We start from the raw sequence: 20,847 nt of genomic DNA on the forward strand, positions 1-20,847 counted from the left end.
GTAGTATCGTCTGTAGCCAGGAGTTTGTTTAGTTGTAAACACACTGGCAGCCTTAGCATGGTTCACATAGTAAAATACCAACTCAAATATCCTCGTATAACGTATAAGCTTCAGCTAGCTAGTTTCATCCACAGACAATAGACCATTAATTGGTTCTATAGGGTGTGTTTCAGCTAGCTTCATCCTAGTACTACGTTTCAGCTCCTTGAAAACTTTAAAGGTTAGCTAAGGAGACTGAATAAAGATCTTTCCCCAGTTCGTGCTCAGAATAGACTTATGACATGTGATAAAAACATTCCTAGCTAAAACACCTTATTTAGTAGGCCTTGTCTAGCCCTTACACCTAAAATGTGTCTAGTTCATATCCAGAAGAATAGCTACTTGTTTTGACAAGTGTTACATTTTCATCACAAAATGCTTACATACTTGTTGTTGAAACGCTCGTATAGAAGACGCTTGAAGACTGCTTGGATCCAGAGACCGACTGCGCGGCTTGCTGCGACGACCCTCCTTGCGTCCAGTGAACATCCATCGTAACATCACAGCCCCGACACTTCACAACTCCGAAAACCCACAACTCCGAAAGGTCACAACTCCGAAAACCCACAACTCCGAAATGTCACAACTCCGAAAACCCACAACTCCGAAAACCCAAAACACCTTGAGCCCAAAACCCAAAAAAAACACAACTCCGAAAGATCACAACTCCAAAAGCTCACAACTCCGAAAACCACAACTCCGAAATTCGACTTAGCCCCACTGAACACCCCAAATAACACACTGATTCACCAAACTTCTTCCAGAAGTTATTCACTTTTACGAAATTTCAACTCCGAAAAGTTATAAACCGTTTAGAATCACGGTTGCTGAGTTTTAGCGTTACATGGTCACTTTTAGGTGATTGACAATAGTTTAGGCTACACTATTGACAATTTGTTTACTTTAGTCTTTTATTGAAATGCATATTTATTGCTTTCTTCAATTAATATCTGCATCAAAGCAAAGATCGTATTAATAATATTATGACTTAAAATATCATTCATTATCTCGAATTTTGGCATTTGGGAGATGACCGTAATCATTTGGTGACCGACGCTTCGGATCTATTGCAGCAACCCAGGTAAAGTTTTAAGTTACAACTATACTGTTTGATTGTATCATAAAACGAGTAGGCATTCACAATGTCTATATATTATTACGCGACGGTATATGGAGTATTTTCGATAATTTAACGACACAGTCATCTGCCAAAGACCAAGATTTTGAGAGTCAACTTCTATCATGGAAACCTTGCTCCTTACATTATTTTTTTAAATCTACAAGAAGTAAGAAGTAAATTCCTAAGTTTTGAATACTATTTAAGTCGTCATACGTCACAAGAGTTTGGATTAAGTGAAAGGAAGTAATGCAAGTGCAAGTAGGCATAATCTTGATAAATTATGCCAATAATGTAAATATGTGTTTGTGTGTTGTTTGTTATGTGTTATGTGTAATGTACGTATTATGTAATTAGGATGGGTTCACAAAATTATGTTCAACATTATTATCTTACGTTTCTCTATAAAAAGAATATTTGGTCTTATACCATACCAATGTATAATTTATGCAGTATTTCACGAATGCCTCGTTTCAAAAAAAATACACAACATGCGTTAGATCAGTAGTGTTTATATACACCCAGTACTGTATAACAATAAAAACTAGCCATGTTATTTTATCACAGATGACCAACAAGTCTGCAAGTTGGGACAAGTTTACGAGTTTTCACATCGACATCGTCACATTCGTTACATCGTTTAAAATAGCACATCGTTATTTCCGTCCATCGTTCGGAGCACGAGATGGAGTCATTTTACGTTTAAAACCAAGTCAACTTTCCTACAATATTTGACCAATTTAAAAGAAATGCTTTGATTTTTACAACATTTAGATGCCTAGGAGGTGCACGACATTTTCTTTATGGTTGTTATTTTAATCTTAAAATTAGATTTCGATTAATTAAAAATTAAAATCATAGGGGCAACATTTAGATGCCTTGGAGGTGCACGACATTTTTCTTCATGGTTGTTATTTAAATCTTAAAATTATATTTCGATTAATTAAAAATTAAAATCATACGGGGACTATTTGATATGAATTAAATTAAGTGCCCATACTCTGAGTGCATAAACGATTGTAAGAATCTAATTATTAGTTTAGTTGGTTGATAGAGTTACAGTTATTGTAAGTTAAAAGGTTTAGGAAAAAGGTTGTAGTGAAGTAAATTGAATGGTTTTAAAAGGGTTAGTGAAGCAAAATCGAACAATACAGAAATCGAGTGGAACCTAAAGACGGGAAGATGAAAAAGTTGCAATGGGGCATGGAAAAAATAAAAGTTTATGAACATTTTATAAATGTTTTCCTTAACCTTTATTCTTCAAAATAGTCAAATGGCTAAATACTGTACGCCAAAAAGTACGTCGTTCAAACATTTCAAACTGCAAAATCGTCTAATCAGGTACTTAACTCAATGCGTTCAATAAATTAACCAAGAAGTCTAGTTCTGACCTAAGTTTTGGCCTCTTTGGACACGCAAGATTTGTTGGTCGAATTAAAAACCTAGCTCCTTTAAATCTATGCTTCAACCAAGTATGTAAAGTGTATGTAAAGTATTGTGTTTTAAAGCCCAGCACAATTTAAAGACCAAGTCTTTCTCTTTGGACCATCCATAAGTCGTTACATTTGGCCATATGTGTTTACTTTTGGCGCTGGTGCTCTAGCGCAATTTACTATATCAGGCCTTGACTGGAAAATGTATATTCAGTTTATAAGAGCTTAATTGAATTCGTGATCTACAGCACTGAACAACAGAAACCAATCATAATGAAATCACCCAAAAATACTTATCATTCGACTCGAACTTATCGATTAATACCGAATTAAAACACGCGGTAACACGTCTAAGTATGGAAGAATTCCATCCAAAACGTCGACCTAGAAAAGTTTCCAGTCTATTATTAGAATCCCAAATCTGGTACCAAAAACGACCAGACGACAAGAGTGACCTCTGACCTGTCAAGGATAACAGCCTCATCCTGCAACAGGTCAACCCACCTGTAGCTGGGACGTATCTATATTTTATTTTTTGTAGTATTCATATCATTTCATAGTAGTTTTGCCTGTGCTCAATAGAGACAAGAACTAAGTTAGAATCTGCGGAAAACTAATATTTGAACAGGAATACAGTATTTTAATCCCCGAGGTCTCAGGTTCAAATCCGTCCAGTCACAAATTGCTTTAGTTTTGTGGCATTGCCTTGGTAATGTTTAAAACGGGTTCAGGGTATATGTATAGCAACCGATGATTAAAGGTGGGACATAACAAGAAAAAGTATTGAACACCGAGTAATTTTCGTTATTATTATCACCATTTTACAATAAATCGAACTATAATAATAAGTATTGCTTGATTTGTTTAAATCACTCAACTGGTTGACGGCTGTGAGAACAAACATAATTAGACCATTTTAAACACAGCAGATGCAGAAATTTTAGCTTTCTGTGAATATAACAATAGTAAAATGATTCTCATACGCTTAATGTAATACATTTAAATGCCCCGAGGACATAACTTAAAGGGGGGTTTATGAGAAATAAGCTTCAATAATGTTAATTCTTTAATTAATGTCAAAAAATGTTTGTAGCGATCGGATAAACGGTTAGGATATATATAAGTTTTAATTTCTTGGTTACCAGTTATGATAGGCAGACACAACAAAATACTAGGAGTAAAATCTTACATTTTGGGCACGAGTATACACAAATAATAAATTTTACTTAAACAAAAAGTAATGTAGAAAACTGATGCAAAAAATAATGTTATTTTCAACGACAGTTGTTTACATTGAGGTGGTTAAGTATCAAATAAAAGGAAATCACAAAACGCCGTGACAATGAGTACTGTAGAAAGCGGGAAACTAGATCCGGAACAACAAGAAATACAATAGAGCAACTAGTTGTCCAACAGTAACGGTTCAAAACAGAGTATTGTACCAATGTTACTTGTCTGGAGTTTGAATTGCGAGGTTTTAGTTTTAATTATTTATTATTTGATCATTTTTTTACCATACTAAAATTTAATTTTCAACGAATTTTACACGGAATGCTTGATCATTAACCGAAGAGAAACGAATAAAACAATCCTATGACAAGAGTTTTGCTTAGTAACTTTTAATTACTAACTACCGTTGCGACTGAATAAAAATATAAATTTAACCTCAACATAAGAAGGCGAAACTAGTGTTATATTTGTTTAAAACTATCATTCATCAAGTACTGTATGTATAACATTGCGAAAAGACTTACATTTTACGACAGTTTAACACAAATTATCAATACAAAAAATTGTGCTTCAATAAAGTATGTATCATTTGGTTGATCGTTAACATATATATTTTCACTTTGAGTAATTTTAAACTATAAGGATTTTTTTAAGTTTTAAAGGGAACGGTTAAACCTCTGATCTTGTTATTCCACTTGTATTAACTTGGATAATCCATGGGATATGTGACCAAATTATACCCGACTAGGGATCGAACCAGCACACTTCAGGATTTAAGGCAAACACTATAACAAATCGTCGTAGGGTTTGAAATTATGAATTTGGGATAAAGAAAGAGGATACTGTATATGAAGCTTAGGGATAAAAGTGGGGATTCTACTAGACATTGTGGGATTTATATATCCTGACCGCGTAGCTGAAGGACACGATAACACAGGACGCAGGACACAAGCGCTAGGCCTATCCATCGATGGGCCTATCTAGGACGCCAGGACCTTTAGTTTCGGCACCCCCACGTGAAGCACTATTGTTGTACTGACCTCTTTCCCAAGTAGGAGATATTCAAACAGCGATATTACCGTTGATTATAGACAACTGCCGAAGTTAAGTAGTCGGTTATGGCAATTCGTTGATTGTAATCCCTACTCAACGTTGATTGTGGGTAAGAGCGTTGCCTATTGATAGAAGAAAACACCGTATTTCCAAGTTTAGCTGTAGTAGGTTTAGGTAAAAAATTGACCCTAGAGAGCAAATTGATTACGGGTTGTGTCGATTTCGCAAACTTGTTAATCAAGCAAGCCGAAAAAGACAGGTTGCTCTATACTTATGGTCTTAGCGTATTCCCCTATAGGGAATATACTATTACGGTAGGTGGACCTACCAATTTACTTTTTAATATTGATGTCCCCAGATGCCAAAAACACTGTTCGAATTTGTATTATGTGTAAATATGTGTGTACGTGAACACGTAAACTCAAGAAATTTTCGCCCGATTTTTATTACTTTAGTATGAACGTGTAGGGCTTATGTTAGATTAATAAAATTATCATTGTTTTAAAATGATTTAAAAAATACAATAGTAGTACCATCATCTGTGAGAGGCTCTTTTTGAATTAGAAAGATACAACTAAGGTCCCTATAGATTTGATGTCTACTTCAATTCAAACAATTCTAACTAAAATACGAGTTAATAAGTATAAAGTATCGAATGAACTTTAGTGAGTTCCATGGTACATAGAAATATCTCAACCTCCGATTTTTTTTCAAAAATATTATTCTATCAGCTTAAAGGTATATTCCGAACCACTGGGTCACAACATTATCACATCGCTAAAAGATATTTGTGATTGGCACGATTTGAACCCGGTGTTTCACAAAATATAAGACACCGTTTATTTAATGATGTACATTTGATGAATAATTCATCGTGGAAATCTTTAATTTGCATTTTTACTGCAAATACACATTTTATACAATTTATTGTTACATCAAAAATGGCTCTTATAATTTTAACCCTATTCCATTTATTTGTACACATTTTCATTTAAGTGATACGAATCTTAAGTCAAAGAACATGGGCTACGTTAAACATTTATTCTAGTTGCTACATCGTCAATTTGTGGCTAGATACAGTACGGTAGCTGGCAACGAGATTTAGTTTGGATAAATGAGCAATCTTCTAAACTGAATGCTCATGAAATGATCGTGTTTATGTAAACTGTGCCCAAACCACGTCTCAGCCTTGGGAATGTCGTGTGCAGTGAACCTAGAAATGTGGGGCTTCTGGGGTCAAAACACTTCGACACAGACGCTATTTGTCTGTGAAAGAAACAAAAATGTTTGTGTCGAATTTACGGTTTATACCAAATTTTTTATTCTATATATTTGTATTTTTATCTGCAAATATTGCATTATAATTTAATTAACACGTTTCGTGTTTCAAAATCTAATTGATTGCCGAAATGTAATAATCTTAAAGGACAAAGGGTGGTTATGGTTGTTGAGGGGGTAATGATAGTTATCTATGTTGAATGTTATTTGCTTGATTCCGCTAGCGCTGGGCAATCATGCCAACTTAAATTATTTAAAGTATTTTTTCTTATTTGTAGCATTTGGTTCTTTATAGCTATGGATGTTTGATCCAATCTTCTGTATGATTTAATTAATGATTCCCATCTATTTAACATTTTCTTTGTAAACCCAAACTCTGAAATGGGTTAACTAAACGGTATTGCAATTTCTCTTTTGTCATAGGCGTTAATTGTACAGGCTTGCTGCGTCTGCTGTGAATTAAATAAGATAATTGCCAGCCTTACAAGTGGTACATTATTGTAATAACATTATTAACCAACCGATGAGGAAAATTGTACTGTAAACCGAATGGAAAATACAGTATAAGAACACTACACAGAATGTATTTTAAAAATTAAACCTATAAAAATTCTACTTTTTATTTAGATAACACCATAGCGTTAATTATAGAACTTGTGACCGTTAACTATATGCTTGTTCTTTATGTAGCATAAACGGATGACCAAATCACTATTAAAGAATTTGACGATGATGAGTTGGCAAAAATCTTACATGCCGCGACGATTTTGTACAAATACAAACAAAACAAACATTTTGTAACAAACAATTGACTAAATATACTTTTGTAAAATCAACGGTTTTTGGGTTATTTATGAAACAAAATTTTAAATAGCCGCCATTTGGTTTAGATTTGCTATAATTTTTTGTAGCTTTGTCTAGTTGTCGTATGTGTTTGTGCAAAGTTTCAATTTTGCTACCTTTAACTACTTTTTAGAAAAAAATAATAAGTGCGAAAAATAAAATGGTAGCTGTGGGAGTAACTAAGGACTTCCCGACTATTTAAATATGATTTTTAGATATGTTTCTTACTCAGGAACAATGTCCTAAAATATTAGTAGAGAGTTCCGGCCCGGGACACCTTGTAAATAGTCAATGAAATAACCATATCAGGTTGATCGGAAAGTTTGTATTTTGAAGCAGCGAGAGGAGAGAGGATAAAGGAAACAGCGGAACTCCGCTTGATCATCAGTCCATTGGAGGTCAAGGTCATCAGACAATCAGTCATCAGACACAAGTCATCAATCATCAGAGATCGACACTCAACATTCATTAATGATATAATGAACAGCGTATTCGAAAGTGTTTTTTTCCCTGCAGCTATGCATCTAATCCAGGTATCGATTGAGAACAATACAGAACTGGTTCAGTTTAGTCAAGATGTTTTATAGTGAAAACAATTACTGTTTACCATGTATCTAAATTGATCAAACATGGCCCAAAACTATAAAGTGCATGTCAATCTTACTAAGTGTTTATCCTCAGGACTAATGTTTTTCAATGTAATATTTTGAGCAGCTCCTCAACACACTTATAGTAGTAAAAATGTACTTGTTTGTAAAACGAGGTAAAGCCCCTGCTCGTATTGGTGTACTTTGAGAATATCTTAGTTTTTAAAGAGACTATAACGTAAAACCTCTTCTACCAACACATAGAAGTGTTTGGCAAGTTATTTAAAGTTTAAATGTACGAAGAGATGAGTGAGGTGGCCCATGTGTGTGGTGGGTGTGAGTGTGAGCCACCGACAGAAGCGCATGCGCGGGAATCATCAGCTGATAACAGAACAGCTGTTGTCACGTACAACGGCGCTACTGTCACAAACAGCTGTTTTGGTCCTGCTCTGCTCTATTAGACAGCTCTACTTACTGACAAAATAACAACATTAACGTTGGTAAAACAGGTAGGCCTACGATGTGTAAAAATACTTGTTCATCTTAGAACTATGGTCATGATGTAGTTCAAATTTCAAATTTTCATAATTGCTGTACAACTACAATATCGCAAAGATATTTAAAAACAGAATGTATAAACTTTGTTCAAATAATGTATTGGTGTCGCACTTCTGTTAACTTAAATGTTTGAACAATTTAAAATACGATACATTCAATGCAACAGAGGTGAGAGGAAAAAGTAAAACCGAATGTTGTTAATAAAAAATAAAAAGGAATTACAATATACAATACGCCCCTTTACAAGATTGAATACACGTTTGTAAGCCATTTAAACTTGAACTTGTGTTGTGTGGACAAATATATTTCCCACGAAAGATACTAAGACAGAACAACGCATTGTATTACCAACTGAAAATGGAATGCAACTGGGTGTGTTTTGTCCCAAAAAGTAGTGAAGAATGAGTGTAGAGAATCGAGTGAGATGATACCTTGTGTAGCTTTGTTACCGATTAATTTAGCCATGGTCATGGTCGTTTATTAAAAGCCCAATAATATGCCCATAATATGTCTAGAACATACATGTTTGGAATGCTAATAATCACGAACAGCTGGAGTCAAGATCCAGACAATCAAAAAGCTAAACATCCCCATTTTCACAATAGACCTATATTACAATAGTGAAAATACTTCCAAAGACCGCTTATTAAATTACCTGAATGCAATAGTTATCTAAACTCGGAAGTACTTGAGGCAAGCTGAATGTTAACTCATGACACAACAATGACTAGCCAAAGTGTGCTGCATTAGTGTTTCACAACTTCCAAAACCATTAAAGTACATCTGTCATTTACATTGTTAATTAGTTAAAATTGTAGTTTAATTTGAATTTCCAATTTACTTGAAAACTAAAATATGTTTAAAATCCACTGTAAACAATACATGCGTTGTGGGGCTTAAGAATATATTTTTAAACCTTAGGTAAAAATATCGATAAGAGTAATTTTATAAAAAAATATCCAATGTGGTAAGTCAAATATCAACTTAACCACTAAGTTAGCTTAAATTTACTATTTTGAACGCACGCCGAACTTTTCCACAGTAGTAAAGCTATATATTTGGCTACCAGGTTGGGAAATGCCACTCCTACGAGCTAAGCTTCGAAGACGATAAACTATGAATAACAAACTGGGTTGGGTTTTATTTGGATTCATAACCTTGAATATTTATATTTAGCTCCTTAGTGTATTTTTATAACCTGGGCTCTTAAGATTTCGACACTTAGAGTGGAGTCAAAGTTCTATTTGAGTTAACCTGATTTGTTTGATCCAATAAATTAATAGGAAACGAATTGCTCTCTTTAGATGGAATATCGTACGTGAAGCTAAGGAGAATATTCAAACCAATTAAATAAATCCTACTATCGAACCGTATCCAACATCCCTAAAACATAGCCTATATGTTCATCTTAAAAATTCTAAAACAGATTTGTCTCCAATAACAGTAAAAAGAAAATTATATTTGATTTTTTCCCCTGAAATGTGTAGTAATATCTCACCCCTAGGACAAATGGATACGCTATAATAGGGGCAGTTTTCTTTAAAACAAATTTACATCCATAAAAAGTGTATTCATAATAAATGTATTGAAGCCGAAAGTCATTTAAAGTCAATATTCAACAAAGTCACAAACAGTTAAATTGAGGTCAATTAGTTCACTTTTGTTTGTTTTGTCTAACTAACTAGGTATTTGATTACTCTTGTTTTCATTCGGGTACTTTTCCACCAACTAAAAAAATATCCCTGTTTAATACCCAGTAAATGTAAAAATGTTTTTGTTCAATTAGGCCTACTTGCCTTATGATCATTAATTGGTTTGAAAAGTTTGTCAACAACACTATAGACTTAATTGGTCAGGAGGTCTAGAACAAGAGTAGGAAAACAAGGCAGGAAGTTGAATCAATTAATTAGTACTCTGGGCTAATTTTTAATTGGGGGGGGATGTCCACTGCAGGCATCTCATTGGCTAGATAGGCTCTGGTTAATGTGAAAGAATAAAAACAAAATAGAGTGCTTTTATGAGAATGGATGAGAAAAATACAAAAAAAGTTTATATTTTATATGCTTAGTGATCATATTTTTTAAACGGTTCATGTTTGTAATGATGTTTATTGAAACTAATAATCTATTTACAAACGAGAAAGTTTTATAACTAATCATAAATATTACGTAGAAATTGTCCCATCGATTGATTAACTTAAACCGTTGACTATTGGATATGTAAACCCAAGGACTAATTTGTTTACTGAAATATTTATCCTAAGTACAAAAACCATTTATCCTAGCAGCGGACCCTTTTAACAACACTGGTACATGTAAAATAATGCAAATTCCTAAATGAATAGTGTTTTCCTGTTTCCTCACAAAGTATACTTTAAGACCTGAATGTGAAAGAAGACTCCAGAAGGGTGTCAAGGCCGAACTCAAGGTCATCTGTTATCACACAGGGTGACTGACTCCCCAAGGTCATTGATAACATCTTACCTTACATCATGGGAGGTGAATAGTAATTTTAAAACGGAATCCTTTTAGTTTTTAATGCTATAAAACAGAGAGTTAGGCTTAAATACATTTTAAGGTGGGTCCAAAATCAACACGATTTATGTTTATGTTTTTAATTTATTAAATAATTTGTGATATCGTGCAAATATTAGATATACTTTTTTCTATTGTTTATGTGCAGTGGTAGAACATTATGGCTATGGTAGATGTGTTATACTATGGTAAATTTAAAGAAACAAATTCTCTCAAACCGTGACCTCCCCCATTGCAAACGCAGAGCACGAGTATAACAACTGCAATACGTATTTTAAAATTATACCTCAACCCCTTACGAAGGACGGGTACTCTGCTAGTTAAATATAAAATTTTAAAACAAACAATAAGTTTGTTTCCCAAAACAATTTTCATTAAGTCCTTGGATACTTTTTGTTGCAGCAATGGTTTGGCCCGATATGTTTTATTAGCTAAAGAGATCAATTTCGTTTCCTTCAAGTATACTTAAACTTTTGTAGAAATTTGTATGAATTTGAAATATTTCATAACAGATATTAAATATCAAATAATATTTGAAAAAAATGATATTGTAACTCCTTTTAATTTGTACGACTCTATAATTGTATTTTTTTCGATGAAATTTAAATATATTGTACAGTACTGAAAAAATATCAAACCACAAGAATGTTTAAAACTGCTATTAATGTTTCGATGCACAGTACTAATGTTTACACAAATGTTTCATGTTGTGTTTGATTAATAACAAAACATCATCGCATATTTGTAACATGAAGTAAGTTCCTATCCTAACATAAGTAAGTTCCTAAATTGTCTGCTCAAACTTCAATTTCTTATTTTAATAATTAATATATTACTACCTTATTGTGACAGTTGTTACTTGCAAAAAGAGTTTTAACTGAATTGTATATTTCTTTTATAAAAGTAAATTAAGTATTTTTTTTTATTCAACAGTTTATTAGTTTCCTGTTCCTATAAACACTTTAAGAAAAATGTAATATTTGTACTGACAAGTTGTGTTAGCTGCTAAGAGTTATTTTAGGTACACTTAAACTTTATCATTAGTTGCACTTCAGCTAGCACTTATAAACAAAGGTTTGTAACTCTTTCAAGACAATTAGTTTGTAATGAATCTGTACTAAATTTATTGAACCTGCATTTTTTTTTTAAACAAATTTAATAAAAAATTATTAAAATATAATTAATCTTTTAAAACATGGTTTTCATAATTCAACCTCCACGCAGACAGTTTTGAAATGAGTGTGATTCAAGCAAAATTGGCATCTGAACACATCACGTGAATCTTTTGGTACAGTTTCAAATGCAGTAAAACTTTGGCAAAAACAGAGCGTTAAAAGACACTAAGTTTCTTAAAGACAGTCGTTTTCAATACCAACACTAAAGAGAGGAACAATATACATATATTTAGGCAAATGCCACTGTGGTAATCGTGTCAGAATTTGGTTGAGTTAATATTTTCAGTAATCCTTAATTAATTCATTCCATTTGTCCTAACTTCCAGTAAGTGTCAAACTCAATAAATAAGAGGTGCAATACCCTTAAAAGGGAGAGTAAGTAATACATGTCCAGGTGTCTTCAACATTTGTTTTAGTTTACGAAGATGACATTTCCGGCAAATAGAATACATTTTCCAAGTATAAACGGATAATAATTTTATTTTATCTTTAATTTTTACGATAGTGACTTTAAGAGATGTATCGTGCAAAATTATTATTTATTTACTATTAGTACTTTTTAAATACTGTATATGCAAAAAGGGATTATTGTTATCTTAGTTGAGTATACAACCTAACGATTTAACTAGTCACACGAAGAGTTAAACTTTTAGTGTAATTATTTACAATAGGAAATAAAATAGTGTGAAGATAACAAAATTGTTTTTAGCTTAAGGCACAAGTTGTACACACAGATAACTAGAGGAGCAAGACTTCCAACTCTATGTGGTCATGAATGTGAATTATGAAAGTTTAAAGGGATTAAAGGTAAAAGTTCAACAACACAATTAAGGAAAGAACTTTATGAGTGGTCAGTAGTTGAAAAAGGTTTAACCTCCAAAAGCTCAATATAATAAAGTAGTTACAGCAATGTAAGAAATATGTGTTATTTTTTATGAAATGTATGTAAACAAATTATATAAAAACACAAGCCTGAACAATAGTTAAAACAAATTCTTGGGATAATCAATTGTTATCAAAACTACTTTGTATAGTAATCAAAATTATTATGTTTTACTAAATTGGAGTAAAACAGTACCTAAGACAAATTGAGAATTTAAATTCTGAAATCAATAGCTTTTTAATTTGGAAGAAACCACACTAAATGTTTTAGCTTACAACATAATAATATATGTATGAAGCATAAAAAATACAATTTCAAAAGTAAACCCTGCGACTCCTTTTGAAACCCTCTGGATGAAATGAATTTTTTTTTAAACACAACGAGTATTGCACCACAAAACATTAAAGATCACCAAACACCACAGCACCACAGCACACACACCAAACCACGACACAGACTGACAAACTGGTGACCTTCATTGCAGAGTCCCCCCTCACACTGTGATAGCATCAGCCACACTTCCACTGTGGAATTGTCATCCGCGGATTACTGTGGATTACCTATCCAAAACTACCTGGTGAAATGATTGCCTCTGTAAGACTAGCCGTTAAACTAAATACATGATTTACCTCTAAAACACCTCAAAACAAAACTGACAACTTCTTTTAAACTAAATAGTAATTCCCTTTCTATTACTATCTCTCTAACCTGACCTACTGAAATTGTTATCCCTCTTATACTGTACTATCTTCTGCAAATATTACCTCTATAACACCATCTACAGCAAATTTGATCTATAACACCATCTACGCAAATATGATCTCTCTAACACCATCTACAACAAATATTATCTCTCTAGCTTTATCTGCAGCAAATATAATCTCTCTAACACATCAAGCAGTAAATATCATCTCGTTAACACTACACACAGCAAATATTATCTGTCTAAAACTATCTGCTGCAACTGTTACCTACCTAAAACTACCTGCTGATTTAATTACCTTCCTAACATTAACTGGTGAAAAGAATTACTAATATATCTACTACTACCTGGTGCACAGGTTAATGTATCTTTCTAACAAGATCTTGTACACTGATTATCTATGAAACACTGACATGGTGTCCAAAAAACAATCAGCTGATCAACAATGAATATCATCACTAAAACGGTTATAAGTAGTATTAATCCAGAGGTTAAAGGATCAAATGGATCAAAGTGGGTATTTATGAAATAAAGTTTAACTAAATATACGTACTCTCAGTAAAAAAAATTATTAAAAATTTGATAATTTTGTTATCTCACAGACATTGTAAAGCACAAGTATTGTCCATCCTATTAACAAGTGTTAAATAGTTACAACCAGCATTTTTCAGCTATATTGTTCGATATCAACAAGGCATATTTTTTGGCTACACGTGGCAATAGGCTAAATTTACTTAATTACCAAACAATATTATTTCATGTATTTTTTTTTTTAGAAAAGATACCTATTAAATATTAAATCTTAAAATTTTCAATCTAGGAAACACCGTTGTACTGAGACGTCCTACTGGAAAAAGACGTACTTTTATAGCATATTGGATCTGAGAGTTTCAGAAGTTATTGAGGAAAGAAAAATGCAAAGAAAGTGATACCAAAGTAGTGTAATTGTAATTTTTCATTGTGCGGAAAAAGATTTACTTCCTATGACGCATAAGAAGACAAACAAGCTCATAACTTCAGATAAGATACAAAGTCAATGTCAAGATAATGAGACATGTTACTTACATGCCTTTAGGTAACTCAATTTATCTTTGCAAGAAGATATATTGTAAAGGTTTGGAATATCAACTATGTAGAAATGTCATTACAGTAAATTATTCATAAGGTTTATTGTAGTGTAAGCGAAGATAAAAATTCAATGCAGAGTGCACTATAGCATTGGTCTTAAGTGTTGTTGGTAAAAACAAAAGATGTTGAGCAATTAAATCAAGTGTTGTTGACTTGTTTAATAAAGAACATTAAATGACACCATTATCACTGTAATTGCATGCAAATTTATACTGATTCAAAACTGTACTTCAAACCTTGGAAGAATAATTAGAGAAAAGTTAAAAAAATATAGGCTAGTACAGCTTTTCAACCTTCATTTATCTGAATGAATACCAGGTAAATGTGGAAAGTAAACAAAACTTTAGTCATTGAAAAAATACTGTAATATTGTAAAGGTTTGGAATATCAACTATGTAGAAATGTCATTACAGTAAATTATTCATAAGGTTTATTGTAGTGTAAGCGAAGATAAAAATTCAATGCAGAGTGCACTATAGCATTGGTCTTAAGTGTTGTTGGTAAAAACAAAAGATGTTGAGCAATTAAATCAAGTGTTGTTGACTTGTTTAATAAAGAACATTAAATGACACCATTATCACTGTAATTGCATGCAAATTTATACTGATTCAAAACTGTACTTCAAACCTTGGAAGAATAATTAGAGAAAAGTTAAAAAAATATAGGCTAGTACAGCTTTTCAACCTTCATTTATCTGAATGAATACCAGGTAAATGTGGAAAGTAAACAAAACTTTAGTCATTGAAAAAATACTGTAATATTAATAAGTTAAAAGAAAAAATCAAACCTATATTCACAACAATATGGTTAATCTTCCTTCCAGCAAAAACCTTGTTTGAGCAACCAATCCATTTTTATTTTCTAAATAGGTACACACATTTTTGAAGGTGTGAGATTGAAACAACGGGTCTAACACGTAACACATACCTATTTGTGACTAAACCCCCCCCCCCCTCCACCAAGGGTTTGAACATTAGATTGTTGAAAAATATAGCTTTTAGTGGAAGAAGTTTTCCCATTCTGAGAAACTACCATGTCTGAGAGACCTATTCCTTTTTTCCTGAATGTTTTATTCGAGAAGGAACTTAGAGATGTAAATTCTGCATTTTAACCACTAAGTTTAATCAGCTTCGTCCTATATTTACTCTGAAATTTATTGTGTAATGCAACATTAGAAAAACCTTAACTTCGACCAAAGTTTAAAAGTTCAAAATGATTGAAAATGTTGAGTACATTAGTTATGAAACAAGTAGCATTATATTAACTCTATATATATTTAGGCAAGCATGTTTCTTTACAACCGCTTTTCTCAGCTTGTGTTCATCGTAGGGAAAATCTACGCATACTGTTGGAAAGATATTATCCTGTAGGTATGCAGAATCGCTTTAAATTAAAATAGGCTCAAAAATAAGCACAAATATGAATTTTTTTACTAACACGAGTCTTATGGGTTGCCATGATGGTGACGAAATATCAACGAAATATAAACAGAAAATTTAAAAAATGGAACAAATTCCAATCACATGTTTTATTTACAGCGTGGGTTGAAAATAGAGAGGTCTGTACATTAGATATTTTGACCGATGGACGACATCTAGTTCTTATTCAATTACAGTACTGTACTATGCCTTTTGGATACTAAAGATCCTGTTATTAAATTGTTTATCACAAAACCCAACGATATACAAAAGAAAATCCTAAAATGAACTGAGTTTTAAAACCAGTCCTACCTAGACAACCAGGACAGATCTCAAACAATCAATCACTTCAACCTCACATACTAGACACTGACAACTATGACCTTAATTGGCTTACAATATGACCTTTCAGGATAGAGCAAACACTATTGTAAAAAAGATCAGGAATAGACCAACCTAACAAATTCCCTCTTTGTTTTTATAACAAACGTAGAAATATTTTCTTCTTTTAGTATGTTGTAGAGTGTATATTGCTGTCAAGTCAATTTTGTAACGGTGTTTGTTTTTTTTTGTGTCTCAATTTTGTTTTCTCAAGAAGAAAAACAACAAAAGTTATGCCAGCCATATATGTAGAAATATTTTGAACTGAAGTCAATTGACAAACGATTTGTTTGTGGACTTAGTTTCAAGAGCAATAGTTGATGATTGCCTGAGTTCTTAATTTTACAACTACAGTAGAACGATAATTCGGAATTAAAAGACTGGACCGGATTTATCTCTAGTAAGAAATGAAACATTCTTTTAAATTAAGGACTTAGCAGCTAAAATAACAACTACTGCTGCAGTTCAAAGGCCCATCACACATATATTTTAAAAGCTCAATATGTAGTGTCTGATATTTTATTTCCAACGCTTATGCTGCACATGTTTTGATAAATTTAGCACGATGCATCATTGAACAAAAAAGTTTTGAATGTAACTATCTTATAGACCCTTTATTGACCCTTTATTATAGACCCTATAATAGATAACATACTATTTTAAAAATTGGTTTACTCAAATATGTGCTGTTCAATTTTAAGGTAACTTAGTTAATTTCGATAATTTGATAATCCGGATTACCTTAAGGTTAGGGAAAAATCGGGACATTGCCCCCCTCCCCCCGAATTAACATAGGCTTATAAAAGGGCATAAGGTACCAAAATCAGGACTGTCCCGGCAGAATCGGGACCGGTGGCAACCCTGGTTCTACCGTACAATAAAGAACTCGGTGAGCCATCAAGTTAAATATTGTTAAAATAAAATTTGCATAACCGTGAAATGTATTTGCATTTGAAAGTGTTACAATACAAAATTGGTCAACATGTTTTTTGAAGATACTATCTTAAAAATATGTCCAAATAATCATGATTTTTGAATCAAGAACTTTGAAATCCAAAACCTACTCTAAAGATCTTAAAAGGATATAAAATGTTGAAGAATTTTCTGGTAAATAAAAACGTTTGCACAATTTCTATTGTAAGAATAATTATTAAAAAAGATTTATTTGAAAACTAAAATCAACTTTAGAGTAAGCTTATAAAGATTTTTTTAAATAGACAGATATTTTACATTGACATAAATCAAAATGTGCTTTCCATAGCAAGCCACACATTTTTAAAATATAATTTTTAATAAGTGTTCTTAAAAATAAGTCACACTTAAACCACTAAATCGCATCAACTACAGTATTGAGAAATAATGTTTGAAAAGTCATCTAAATATGTCAAAACCATGCAGGAAACTTTAAGAAAAATATAGACAAATCAAAACACCTGTCAACGACACATTCCAATCACAAATCTTGGAGATAGTGTAGTTTTCGAAGTATTCAAGCTTTCTCGGAAATGCTTTTAAAAAAATTATCCAGGATATAAATTCAAAAAGTTGAAATCAGTTCAATTAAAACTTAATGTTTTAGGAATTGTAATTAATTTTATAGTGTACACAAAATAGTATCTATAAAAAAGTTTTCTATAGAGATACTATGCTTTCTCCTTTATATCTTAATGTTTTTCTTTTTTGAGGCAGTTTAGGGCCTACACATTTTTCACAAAATCTGCAGTCTTGTATTTTTTGATGTTATCAATAACCGTGAATATAAAAAAATTCTTATAAATTTTAAAAATATTCTAAAACTAATTTGTCTTTTTGTAGTTGTTTTACGTATTTGAAACAAAGCTTTAGATGAATGAGAAAGTGAATCCTTCCCACTCATTATAAACTCTAACCACAGAGAGGTAAGATTCAGAGGAAATTTACATAAGGAACAATCATGCACTTTCAGCTCTAGTATGTCGTGGAAATATACTTTACTTGAGATGAGCAAGGTAGAGCCTGAGCTGCAAGCAATGAGCAGAAATTTCTATCGCACACTGTCTTCCTCCACCCTGTTGTAGTACCAAGATGTGGTTTTGAACTTGTCCTAGTTCTAGACACTAATTAAGTGTACCACCGAGTTTTTCCTCTGTACCTTCTCTGTGCTCTAACTCATAGCATCAATTTTACAGCTACAGTAGACTCTCTCTTATCCGGACAACTTTTAACCGGACTACACTCAGCGGAAATGACATCTCATTAACCGAACAATTCTTATCAGCACATCAGTTTAACCGGACTAGATCGGAAGGAAATGGGCAGTACTGAAACGACTGTTCTCGTAAGATTTTGAAACCAGTGATCACATGTCTAAATACAATCCTTTACTAAATTTAAGTCAAATATTTGGGTTACATAACATGTTTTTGGGGACGTTGGCTTAACTGGAAAACCCGCTTTCGGGACTGGTCTCGGTCCCAACGAGTCCAGAAAAGATGGAGTCTACTGTATTTGAATTACGCCCTTACATCCCTTTGCAAGCTTAGTAGGGAACTCAAATATATGTTACAAAATAGCTGTGACTCTGATCTTCATCAACAGTAGTCATAAGGGACAGCGAGCTTGTGCATAATGGATTGTAATTGAAAGTCGTTAGCGTGGCGATGAATTAGCGAGCCAATTTGTACAATTGGTAAGTCATCGCTAGATTAGCTGCATCATGTGCTGCTGATCAACAATTGAATCACCTTCCTCTAACTAATTTAAGGAGGTTGATTGTTATAGACACCTTTAATCAAACTACACTAAAAGGGGCTGTCCGAGTTGTCCATAAATAAAATGTTAACAAAAAGTACCAATAGTTGGAGAAATGTTCCTATAAGGACAGCTTTTCTTGCCTATGAGAAGAATCTTTGTACTTTTTTACTCAGTTGGTGAATCATTAGCCTAAGGTGGGGTATAAATCAGTAAGTCAAGAAATAACATAGCTAAGAGCTGTTGGCGATTGGTCGGGTTTCAAGTCAGGCCTTCAGGACAGAAATCATGTGATCTAATCACTAAACCAGTCACTCTAAATTTTTAGTACTAAGCACAGTAGTTAATTATTTTGCTAAAAATCAATGAGAATATACCTGTCTATAAAAGTTGTTTTACAACTATGCATGGTGCAAATGTTTTTCTAAAAAGTTGTTTTAATTGATATTTAGAATTTAAATTCGTATTTACAAAATTTTAACTCATATAAAAAAAAAAACGATCCTTTTAGGACAAATTACCCTCTTCCCCAACGATTCCAGGTGTCATCCCCTAACTAAAACCCTGATTCCCACTGTGTCCCTTGTGGATTAATACTTTTGGTTATTTATTTAGTTAGAAATAATAATTAGTCTTTGTGCAGAAAAAGAAAGTTGTGTCACTAAAGAGAGTTTTAGAATAGACTAGCTGTGTGCCCGTTCTACGCACGGGGATCTTATAGTAATCAGTTGAAACCTTCTTATACAAAGAACAGCATTTGGTTTGCATATTTTCAGATATGCTGGCCAAACTATTTATTATACATGACTTCATTTTATGTCGTTTGTTGTTGTTCCGGATCGGTATGACAATCAATAAAAGGCTAAATTACCTGTTAGTTACCTGTAGTTAGGTTACCTGTGTCCGCTGGTCGATCCTAATGTATCCTATTACAGGAGATGCATTTCGGCGAAATTAAATCGCCATCATCAGTCCTAAAGGTCTTGAGCTTCCCCATTAGGTGCGTCTTGGAGTTTTTGAAACACATACACGAACTGTACACTTATACACATGACGAATAAAACATAAATACACAGTAGGCCTACTTTTATTTTTACTATAGACAAGTAGACGCGCGTCGGTCGTCTGCCGAGTCTCGACTGAAAACGCTCATTTAAAAAATGTAAGTTTCCCAGCAATATACAACACTGATTCAAGGTCTATTTCCCGGTTATCAAAACTCAAGAACAATTTTATACACAAAGAATCTCTATTTTCATTTACTGTTACCCTACATATTATTGCACTTGCGATTAATTAAATCCGTTATGTAAGGAAAAACGTTTTTAATCTTAATTGGTTTGGATTTGCTTTCAAAACGTGATCGGAAATGGTTGCGGTATTTGTAAACAACAATAACAACATTCAATGTAAACATATCAGTGACAGCTAGAAGAAATAATCTTGATTTGAACAGCTGTTCGTTATTTCATAGAAGAATATGTGCTAAACATTAGGAGAAAACTTTACAAAAAATCGCACAAAATTGGGTTTTTAAACGTCCGTCATTTTATTTACAAAGTGGTGACGCCATATTTTAATGGCTAAAGACAATCTCGCCAATCCAATGAATACATTAAAATGATTTGGAACTTGATAGGTACTCTCGTTTTTCAGGAGTAGGCCGCGTAAAATGGCTCTTGGGTCGTAACAGACATGAAGACAGACAGAAATTTAGATGAGACTTGTTTCGGTTTCTCTAATGTATAAAACGTAAA

General features: G+C 32.8%; 1 protein-coding gene across 2 annotated transcripts in view; it reads right to left on the minus strand.

The window, feature by feature from the left end:
* LOC128993491 (5'-AMP-activated protein kinase subunit gamma-2-like) overlaps positions 1-20,847 on the minus strand; it is a 326,963-nt gene that overhangs the window by 153,640 nt on the left and 152,476 nt on the right. The gene's annotated exons all lie outside the window — the stretch shown is intronic.

Source organism: Macrosteles quadrilineatus, unplaced genomic scaffold (genome assembly GCF_028750875.1).
Source record: "Macrosteles quadrilineatus isolate MER2022 unplaced genomic scaffold, UCM_ALF_1.0 Scaffold_4__1_contigs__length_99947679, whole genome shotgun sequence".
Classification (NCBI taxonomy): domain Eukaryota; kingdom Metazoa; phylum Arthropoda; class Insecta; order Hemiptera; family Cicadellidae; genus Macrosteles; species Macrosteles quadrilineatus.